The 9,182-nt window shown below is 40.8% G+C and overlaps 1 long non-coding RNA gene across 1 annotated transcript in view; it reads left to right on the top strand.

Annotated features, from left to right (window-relative positions):
* The window catches only part of LOC123969954, a 23,899-nt gene extending 17,211 nt beyond the window's left edge, over nt 1-6,688 (top strand). Inside the window, exons 2-4 of the long non-coding RNA XR_006824831.1 lie at nt 4,312-4,435; nt 4,521-6,366; nt 6,460-6,688. This is a non-coding gene — a long non-coding RNA (uncharacterized LOC123969954). The remainder of the gene's footprint in view (nt 1-4,311; nt 4,436-4,520; nt 6,367-6,459) is intronic.
* Nucleotides 6,689-9,182: the final 2,494 nt, after the last annotated feature.

Raw genomic sequence — 9,182 nt, 5'->3', positions numbered from 1 at the left:
GAGCGTTTGCTGTCAGGGCCCCGAGGCTCTGGAACAGCCTGCCCGAGGAAATCAGGTCAGCTGAGTCAGTGAACTCTTTTATGTCCCTTCTTAAAACATACTTTTATAGGAGAGCTTTTCCCGATCTTATTTGACTTTATTTTATCCCTTTTATTTTATTGTATTTTACTAATTTTATATTTATCTGTATTTTAGTCTTTTCAATGTTTTCATGCTTTTATCTTGTATTGTTTTTTGTATTATTGTCTCTTGGGTATTATTGTCTTTACACTTGTTAAAGCACTTTGTAACTTGTTTTTGAAAAGTGCTCTACAAATAAGGATTATTATTATTATTATTATTATTAGGGAGGTTTTTGTACTGAAAATGCTCAAAAAAGTCTGCGTCATTTCAGCTCTGGCGACAGCTCCTGCACTCAGCTGTTTGTAGTGACCTTTCAGGATTTTGACAATGGCAGCACTAGCCATGCGCCTTATAACTTTATCTTTGACTTTTGTATTTTGCAAATACAATAGTCTAGGTGATACAGTCCGACTCTAAAATCCATCACATGATGGCACTTTAGACTGCTGCGTCCGAATTCTCATTGTCAGTTCATTCATTTAAACAGAATTTATCATCAGTTATCTCCTGACTGTGACACTCTGATAATGCTAGTTACTTTTGAAGTTTGAGCTCCAGCCACTACCGAAGAGGACTGAATTAAAAATGCCCCTTAGATGTGTCTTCTTTCTTTTTTTTTGTTTCAGACATGGTCATGGCTTTTGCCGTTTGGTTTGTTGGAGACATTTTACATGAGCAAGCCGTCATGTTTTCAAACCGTGATAAGGGGGATGGTGATGAAACTAGAAAGGAAAAATTTAAAAACTACTTGTGTTCCTGTCAAAAACCTCAAAGATTTACCACATGAGAGAAGAGAGAGACAAGGAGGGCTGGAAAAAAGAGCGGCCAGATGACTGAGCTTTTCTTTGTGTTTATGAGTGCACGCAAGTGTGTCTGCGGGGGGTTGGTAATGTGGGGGAACTAAATATTCTTGTGGTTATTCTCCTGTAGGGAAAAGGCAAGTCTATGAAGTGTATAAGCTGCTCAGTGTGTGTGTCAGCGTGTGTGTGTGTGTGGGTGGTGGTTGTGATTGACAGGCCGTGACGAAGTGCCTCTCATTCCCATCTGCACGCTGAGCTTCCGATCCGACAGTGCTCCGGATCAATCAAAAACTTCCGGGATGGGAATGTTGAGGAAGCAGGAAAACACGACTCGCTCCCCTGGTTTTACACAAACCCAGACAGACAGATAGATCGATCTGTGGCCCCATATCAACTGCTGCTTTAAAAGGACAGCAGAGAACTGCTCAGTGCTGAATCTCAGTCTCCAAATGAACTGAGCTTCCTGTAGCTAGTTGCTGCATCAGCAGTAAACTAATAGTTTTAATATAACAGTTTTGAAACAACTCTTAGTACAGATATATCCAACACTTAACATGAGGATTTAGTAATTGCTGTAATTGTTTTGTTTTTTTTACAAACAAATAATGAACATCCTATCTGGTATTTTCCATTGAAGCACACAAATGTGAGTAATGCAAGAGTGTTCTGGTTGGACACCAGACACCAGGATTTTTACCATAACAAAAAAGATGAGAGAAATTCAAACACAAATTATTTTCTCACATAATGATCATATGAAATAAATAAAATAAAAAAACAACTTCTTACCTCAGCCTGCATGTAAGTTACAGACTATATTAAAATAATCCAGTTTGATACATTCATTTAGATTGAGTTATGGCCATTAATGACATCTATAGATACAGACTTTATTATTCCCATCATGAAGGGCAATTTTCTGAGAAGTAAATAGTGAACTGCATCATGTATGCAGACTTGCACGTGCAAATCACCAGAAGTAAATATTGTGGTAGTACTAATATTGAACTATAAGAAGCCAGACACTTGCAAGCCTTTAATTAAAGCTATGTAAAGCTTTTGATGGGACAGTTAAGTCCTAGAGAAGTGGTGACAACAGCTGCGCAGAGGGGGTCCAATTTGAGTTTTTTGTCATAGGGCCCAAAATTCCTGGCGGCCCCCCAGCACTTAGGTGGCAATAAATACATGCTCTATATCAGTATGTAGAAAAAAACAATCTGACTGGATTTTCCAATGTAACTAAGAAGGCTGGGCAGCACTGGTTTGACCACTTCGAGAGAAGACATCCTTAATTAAGCATGAAAAAAATAAAACTGTGGTTGAGAAGTGGTTTGATGGCTACAAGGAAATCTGAACAGAACTAGGACTTAAAGATCTCCCATCACATTTGTAGAACTGTCATGAAACATGTCTGCAGGCCCACTTTGTGTCTCCAAGAGCTGTGGCAGAAGTAGGCGTGCCTGCTAGGAGGTCACAGCTGGTGAGAAAGGGTAAACAGCTACAGCACTTGTCAGCTTCAATGCAGTGGGAGACTACATGCCTTTGCTTGTAATTTTTAAAGCCAAGCGCACCACCAGACACTCTTGTAAAGGTTTTAGGGTGGATAAACAGCAAACTGATCCAAGATTATGTAGCTGCAGTACCGGAGGCTGCAGTTTCAGGACCCCTGCAATCCTGGGACCGTAGTTCTTTTGCAACAGTGCCATCTAGTGGAGTGGTGGTGGTAATGCACAGCAACACGAAGGAGGTTAACCCTGTCTGCTAGCTGTAGGGTTAACCTGTCGACATGCATATAATCAATAACTTAGGTTTAGGCACACACTCGGTGATGGTTGTGGTAAGGATAATTGGCTTCGGGGGGCTGTCAAGAGTACATAGCTAGCTACCTAGCTAGCTAGCCAGCCAGCTAGCTGGCAGAATCAAAGTAAACAAGGGTCCTTGAAATGCAGTTCTGGTCCTGAACCAACCAATCACAGCCTGGATGGGGCGGGACATTTAAAAGTGTTGACAGATTGGTGTCATTTACGCTGGGGACAGGTCAGGATCTGAATGTCTCCATCACTTTTTGAACACTTTTGTTAAACATATTCTGAAAAACATCAACTAGAAATGTTAAATAACAAATGAAACAATGCACAAAAGGAACACATGCAATGCAATTGAAATATAGAAGAAACTAATTTGCATTGTCCAAAAGCTGATTACTGAATTATCTGAATTTTATTCCATTATATTTTAAATTGTCACCTGTCACCTTAATTTAGTTTCCCTTCATATAAATAAAGACGTTTCCTCCATAACGGTGCAGAAAATGTGTTCAGAATGCAGGAAATTAAGTGGTTTATGCGCAAAGATGTTAATGTTTTAATATGTACTAGTTTCATCTTGTGATTGAGGATAGTGCGCAGGGAGGGGGGTTACTGGCACCTATTTTTCATTTTACTTCAAGCACTGTCTGGATGGACACAGTACCCATGTCTACAACATCGACTTTCTAAATTTAATGAAAGAGAACAATGTGCATGTCGTGTGTTACCCAGCACACACAACACACCATCTACAGCCTGCAGACAAGTCCCTCTTTAAAGGCATAAAAAACAGCTGGAATGAAGAGGGAAGGAGATTGAAAGATGAGAAAGTCAGATATCATCACCCTGTTACCCAAAGCATAGAAAAAAGCTGCTACTATAGAAATTGCCCAAAATGGGTTTAGAGGAACTGGTTAATAAACACGCTATAAATCCTGAGCTTTATGAACAAAATTAAACCACTGAAAGAGCTCAGCTGCCAACAAATCAAGAGCCATGAGCACTACCACAGCCAGCATACCTTGCACCAGTACAGTGACCTCCAGCACAGTGGGTGAAGACACCGTTCCTCAAACCAGAGAACTGGGCACTGAGAATGACATTAAAGAGGAAGTACCCTTTTCGTCTCTAAGGCCATACCAACATGAGAGACAGGGGAAATGACAGCGTTCCACAGCCCCAACATACCATCTGACGGGTGAGGTTTTTATTAATATATAGGCTCAATGACGTCGGCAAGAAAGGAAAGCTGTTGGAAGCAAAACTCAAAGAAAAACAACTATGTGAAAGACGGTGTGAGCCTATAAATATATTAATATTATGCTAACATATTATAATATTTACTAATACACTAATTTATTCCAGTTACTCCTCAGGTGAGTCCTGAACCATCCCTTAGTTATGCTGCTGTAAGCCTAGATTGCCGGGAGACTTCCCATGATGCACTGAGTTCTTCTCCTCTCGCTCTCCATCTTTATGAATTCTTATCCAATTAAGGCATGTTACTCAATCGACTTCCCTCTTCCCTGTAGTTTTATGCTTCTCGTCCCTCTCCCCTCTCCTTCTGTCACTTTCTGCAGGTGTTTCTGGCTCTGGAGCTGTGGAATCTGAAACTGCCCCCCTGTTCCTGCTTGACCCCCATCAGCTTGACACCTGCTTATTAGTCCTATTGTTATTACCTAGCTAGCCACTACTCCGCTGAAGGTAATTTCCACTCTAACAACATGGTGATAATCTGATTTATAATCGTGTTGATGTTTCTTGATTCGGACATCTCTTCACGTTTCAGGTGGCTAAAGGCTCGTGCAGACTACACGACTTTCAGCGTCGGCCGATGGCCGCGCCGTCCACACTACATAACTTGCCGTCATGTGACGGGAGTCTTGAAGTTGTTGTGGCGTTCACACTACGTGACTGATCAGTGACGGGGGTCACACACTATGCAAGCTGACCGGCAAATCTGGCTTAGAATTGTGTATTGTGAACTAGGCTTAATCCAACTGTAGTGACAGAGGTTACTCCTTCAAATGTTAGCTGACTTCTGTAAAATTACAACGTTAGGCAAGTTAAAATTAGCTGCGCCCCGTCAGGATAGTGGACGAGCAGACCCTGCAGCAACAGAAGCAGTTTTGAAATAGCTGTCAAATTTGCCTGTGTTTACTGTCCTCTTTACTGTGATCACATGATTAACAATATCATTAGCTTCACTGAGCGCCAATCAAATTCAAGGGTGGCCAACCACAGACATAACTCTCATCATGTATCCATGAATCGCATGCATTTGATGTAAATCAAACAGGAGCTCAATGGCTCTGTCTGATCTTAGCATCAAAAACAAACAAAACATTGACTTGTTTTGAAGTTTTTTTGAAGCTACACATAGCTAAGAATGCTCTAGAATAAACAGAAAATTTTACAAGTTTGAGAATAGCCTAGATGTTTATACAGGCCACAAAGACAAGGACATACATGTTACCTTAAGATCTCTTTGATCTCATCTCTTTTAAATTATTTATGGTCATATTCAAATTATTTATGGTCATATTCAAATATTCAAAAATGAAATAGGCTACTAATTCGAATAATACCCCATTCATCTTTCATGATTTATTGCAGGACATTTTGAGGAAACTACTTCAAAAATCCCTAAAGCAGAAGCAGATAGTGAGGAGGAGAGGATGAGAAAACTATATCTGGAGGAGCTGTTTGCCTCACTGGATGCAGAGTTTCAGGCAGGCAGTTTCACTGAGGAGTGGGCAGATAATAGCTTCTGTCTTCAAGAATCTGTAGCTCAAAGGAACAAACAGGATGAGGGCAGGGTGATGAGGGGTGATGACAGTGAGGAGGATGATGATGAGAGGGATGCTACCTATGTACCAGAGGATGGGGGTGACAATGGTGAAGATGGTGATTCCAGGGATGGGGAGGCGTTGTGGACCAATGTGTAGGAAGAATTGCATTAAAAATTCACAGAGGATCAAAGGAGACAGACATTGACATCATATCGGAACATGTCCTATAGTGTGAAAAAAGAGCTGTATTTTCCATATGATGACCCCGGCCAGCAACATGAAGTCTGTAAAACAACATAGACTTAGACTGATCATCACTGTCACTGGAAATACAATCTCCTCAAGTCTAACGCCCCACAAGAACGCAGAGGAAGGCATACTTCCATCAATAAAATGGGTCCAATATTTGAACTCACTCAATCATTTAATCCCACTTCCCGCCATTACAGACTGAGCATGCACTGCGACGTCAGCTTTCAGTTGATGTTCAAAGATTACAAGGGAAAAAAGTCACTCAAATGTTCCTATGAAACATATAGTAAGGCTGTGAAGGAGAGGAACGTTAGCTTCACTAAGCTGGGTCCACGTCAGAGCAGAGCACCAGGCTGAAACCAGCGTTCACGAATGTCACCCCTGTCAAAAGCTTGAGGATTTTCAGAATGTCATCGCCTCCTCCGACTCTGGGAAAGTCAATGTGGTGGTCCCTCACTGGCTAAACTAAAGAAGGACCCAAATCTGTCTGTCGTGGCTGTTATTCAGCTGAGATGGGGATCAGGAGACATGTTCTTCAAACTCTTGCATGATGAAGAGGAGTTCACACAACTGGACTTCCTCATGAAGAAGGTAAGAGAGAGCAAGAGTAAAATGTATTTGTCAAATACAGAGTTATAAACACTGTACACCTTGCAGTGAAATGTAAATTCTGGTTGATTTTAGGAGACTCTGGAGGATCCGAAACAGCTGCGACCTGGAGACAAGTGGATAGAGAAGGAGAAGAAGTCAGTTTTGGGATAACCTGGCTGAGGAGGAGTGAATATTTGAGCACACACCAATGTATACCTAGATTACCTACTTGGTTGTTGTTCTTCTATTGTTTAAATTGTGTTTAACTAGTATATTTAAAGCAACCTTGGTCTGTAATGGATTACTTTTTGATTAAAATGAAAATGCTTGTGGAAATGAAAATGACATTTTCTTCTAAGTCAACTTCTTAATGAACAAAATGCTCGTGTTGAAAGAGTCAAAAGATGACTCTTAATCTTGAGTCTTACTACTGTGCAATTTAAACATTCTCAACTTGCAAACATTAATAAAACTATTAAAGGTAATTATATTGCAATATCTGCATTTTGGGGGTCAAAGGTCACATCAGTGATCATGGTTATTATCTATAAAATAAATGTCTTCCTAAGAAGGCATTCCATGAATGCATTACCACTAATCTACCCACAACATGTTTGACTGACTTACCAAAGGCATTTGAAGGCTGCCCATGGTAATCTGGACACCACTCACGTTCACGTTGGCCAGAGTGCTTCTGTAAAGGTGTATTTCCCTTCAAAAAGTCTAAATCTGCTAAAAGTTACCCCTAATTATTCTATGAAACCTTAAGAATGTTTCTGTCAGAGGAGAGGCAGCAGGCGGACGTCTTGTCACTGTGTGCTGCAGCTCAGTGTGTTTGTCCACCGGTGTTTTTGGGGGTGTGTCTGACTAGCTGCTAGGCGAGCAATATGACGCGTGTTTTCTTGTGACATCACAAGAAAGTGGAAGAAAAGACTGGACTACAAACGAGCTGTTTTCAGGCAGTTCAGAGCAGAGTTTTCTGTGGGAGATGGGAACTCCTTGTGGTGTGGATTCTGGTTATTTCACTTTGCAAACCTGTTACATGCACAAAAAAGGTTTATATCTCAATAAAGGAGAGGGGGAAAAGCCAAAAAGCCTAATATGGCCTCTTTAAATACAAATATGGCAGTAGCCTACTGTCTACTGTTATCTGAATAAATTACAGTCCCAGTGATTTCAAAGTATCCAAGAGCCACTGCTCATAATTTCTAGCAATAATTTCTTCTGTGTGCACCGTAAGAAAGCAGGAAGCATTTAGCCAGACAGCTGCAGAAGGAGGGCCATTAACAAAACAAAAGATGTGGCCTGGCGCATGGCCACACATGGAGGAGGTACAACATTTTCATTCAACTATTTGACCAAAACCCTAAACCACTCATGGCAACAGGTAAATAAAATGCAGGGTCTCCATTTTAATTCAGTGCAAGTAGAGATATTAATGCATACACTGTATCTTTAAAAAAAGAACCAGAGCGGGGGAATGATGAAGTTGTCCATTAATTAATCGATTACCAAACTAACATTTTCTTAATGGATGATAAAATGGTGGAATCTGACTGTGTCTGAGGTTGTAGCCTACATTACATTGTAAATATATTTGTTCAGGACAAAACACAGGCTGCTGAAGATGGAAAATATAGTTGAAGATTTAGAAAACATATAGATCAAAGACGTAGAGACATGATTGTAAGCTCACAATCTGGTTCCGTAATGTGTTTGGTGATGTGCGCTTGAAAAGGTAGAGCTTTATTTGTTCCCTGGAGAGGTGGTGCAACTGTAAAAACAGTAATAACACAGTATCACACAATATCGAAAACACACACTCAGCTTGAAGATATCGACTCTGTCCAAAATAAATACAATAGCATAATGCACATTTTTTTTGGGGCTGGATTTTTATCCTGCAATGCCATTCCCTTGTGAGTGGGAAGTACAAAATAAGATTTCTCGGTTGCACAAGTTAAAGTAAATGCAGTTTAATCTGAGGGCTTCTGTGATTTTGAGAGAATGTACTCTAACTTGATCATCCATTTTTGGTGATGCCTCCCATCACCGTCCCACAGCAAAACACTCTGCAACCTCTTCCGGAGTAAAGCATTTATTTGGGTGACACTGTTGACTGGGCTCTGGGCTCGATGTGATATAGAGGAAATGCTGTTGAGACCTTTGTAGGAAAGTATTTACCAGTTATACTTCAGTGCATGTGTGTGTCTCCCAATGCAACCAAAATTATATGAATTTAGCTGCATCAGTAAACCCCTCTCCTGTGGCACTTAGTCCCTGTAGCCTCAAACAAACACCAAAAAATGATTTGCAGCTGCTAATAAACCCAGCAGGTCAGATGAAAAAGAAGTGAACGCTGGGATACCACATGCAGCTTAAAAGCAAATACAGTCTCAGAAGGCTGGGCCCTCCTACAGCGTATAACTTTCATCAATCTACCGTAGAAGAGGTTAATGATGAGGGTTAGACGTACCACCCCTTGGCCTTAATCTTCAAGCTGTTAGTCAGATCAGTCAGCCTTAGCAGGCTGATGTGGGTGGAAAGTTCTTTGTGTCAGGGACAGCACAACATAACAATTTTACAGGAACTGGTATTTGGAACAATGTGATTTTATGGACAAATGGCAATTACTTTCTGGGAATTTGATTAATTTCACATTTGTTTGTTTATATGCAACGTCAGCAAAAACTGAAATGATAGCTACACTGAGGTGTCTCCTGCATTTTTACCCATTCTTGAATGCCTGTCTTATAGAGGTATTCAGTACAGGTTGGACTCTGGGGAAGAGGGGAACAGTGTTGGGGGGGGGGGGG

The sequence above is a fragment of the Micropterus dolomieu genome, linkage group LG04, assembly GCF_021292245.1.
Source record: "Micropterus dolomieu isolate WLL.071019.BEF.003 ecotype Adirondacks linkage group LG04, ASM2129224v1, whole genome shotgun sequence".
Classification (NCBI taxonomy): Eukaryota; Metazoa; Chordata; class Actinopteri; order Centrarchiformes; family Centrarchidae; genus Micropterus; species Micropterus dolomieu.
This window is presented reverse-complemented; position numbering and strand designations above follow the sequence as displayed.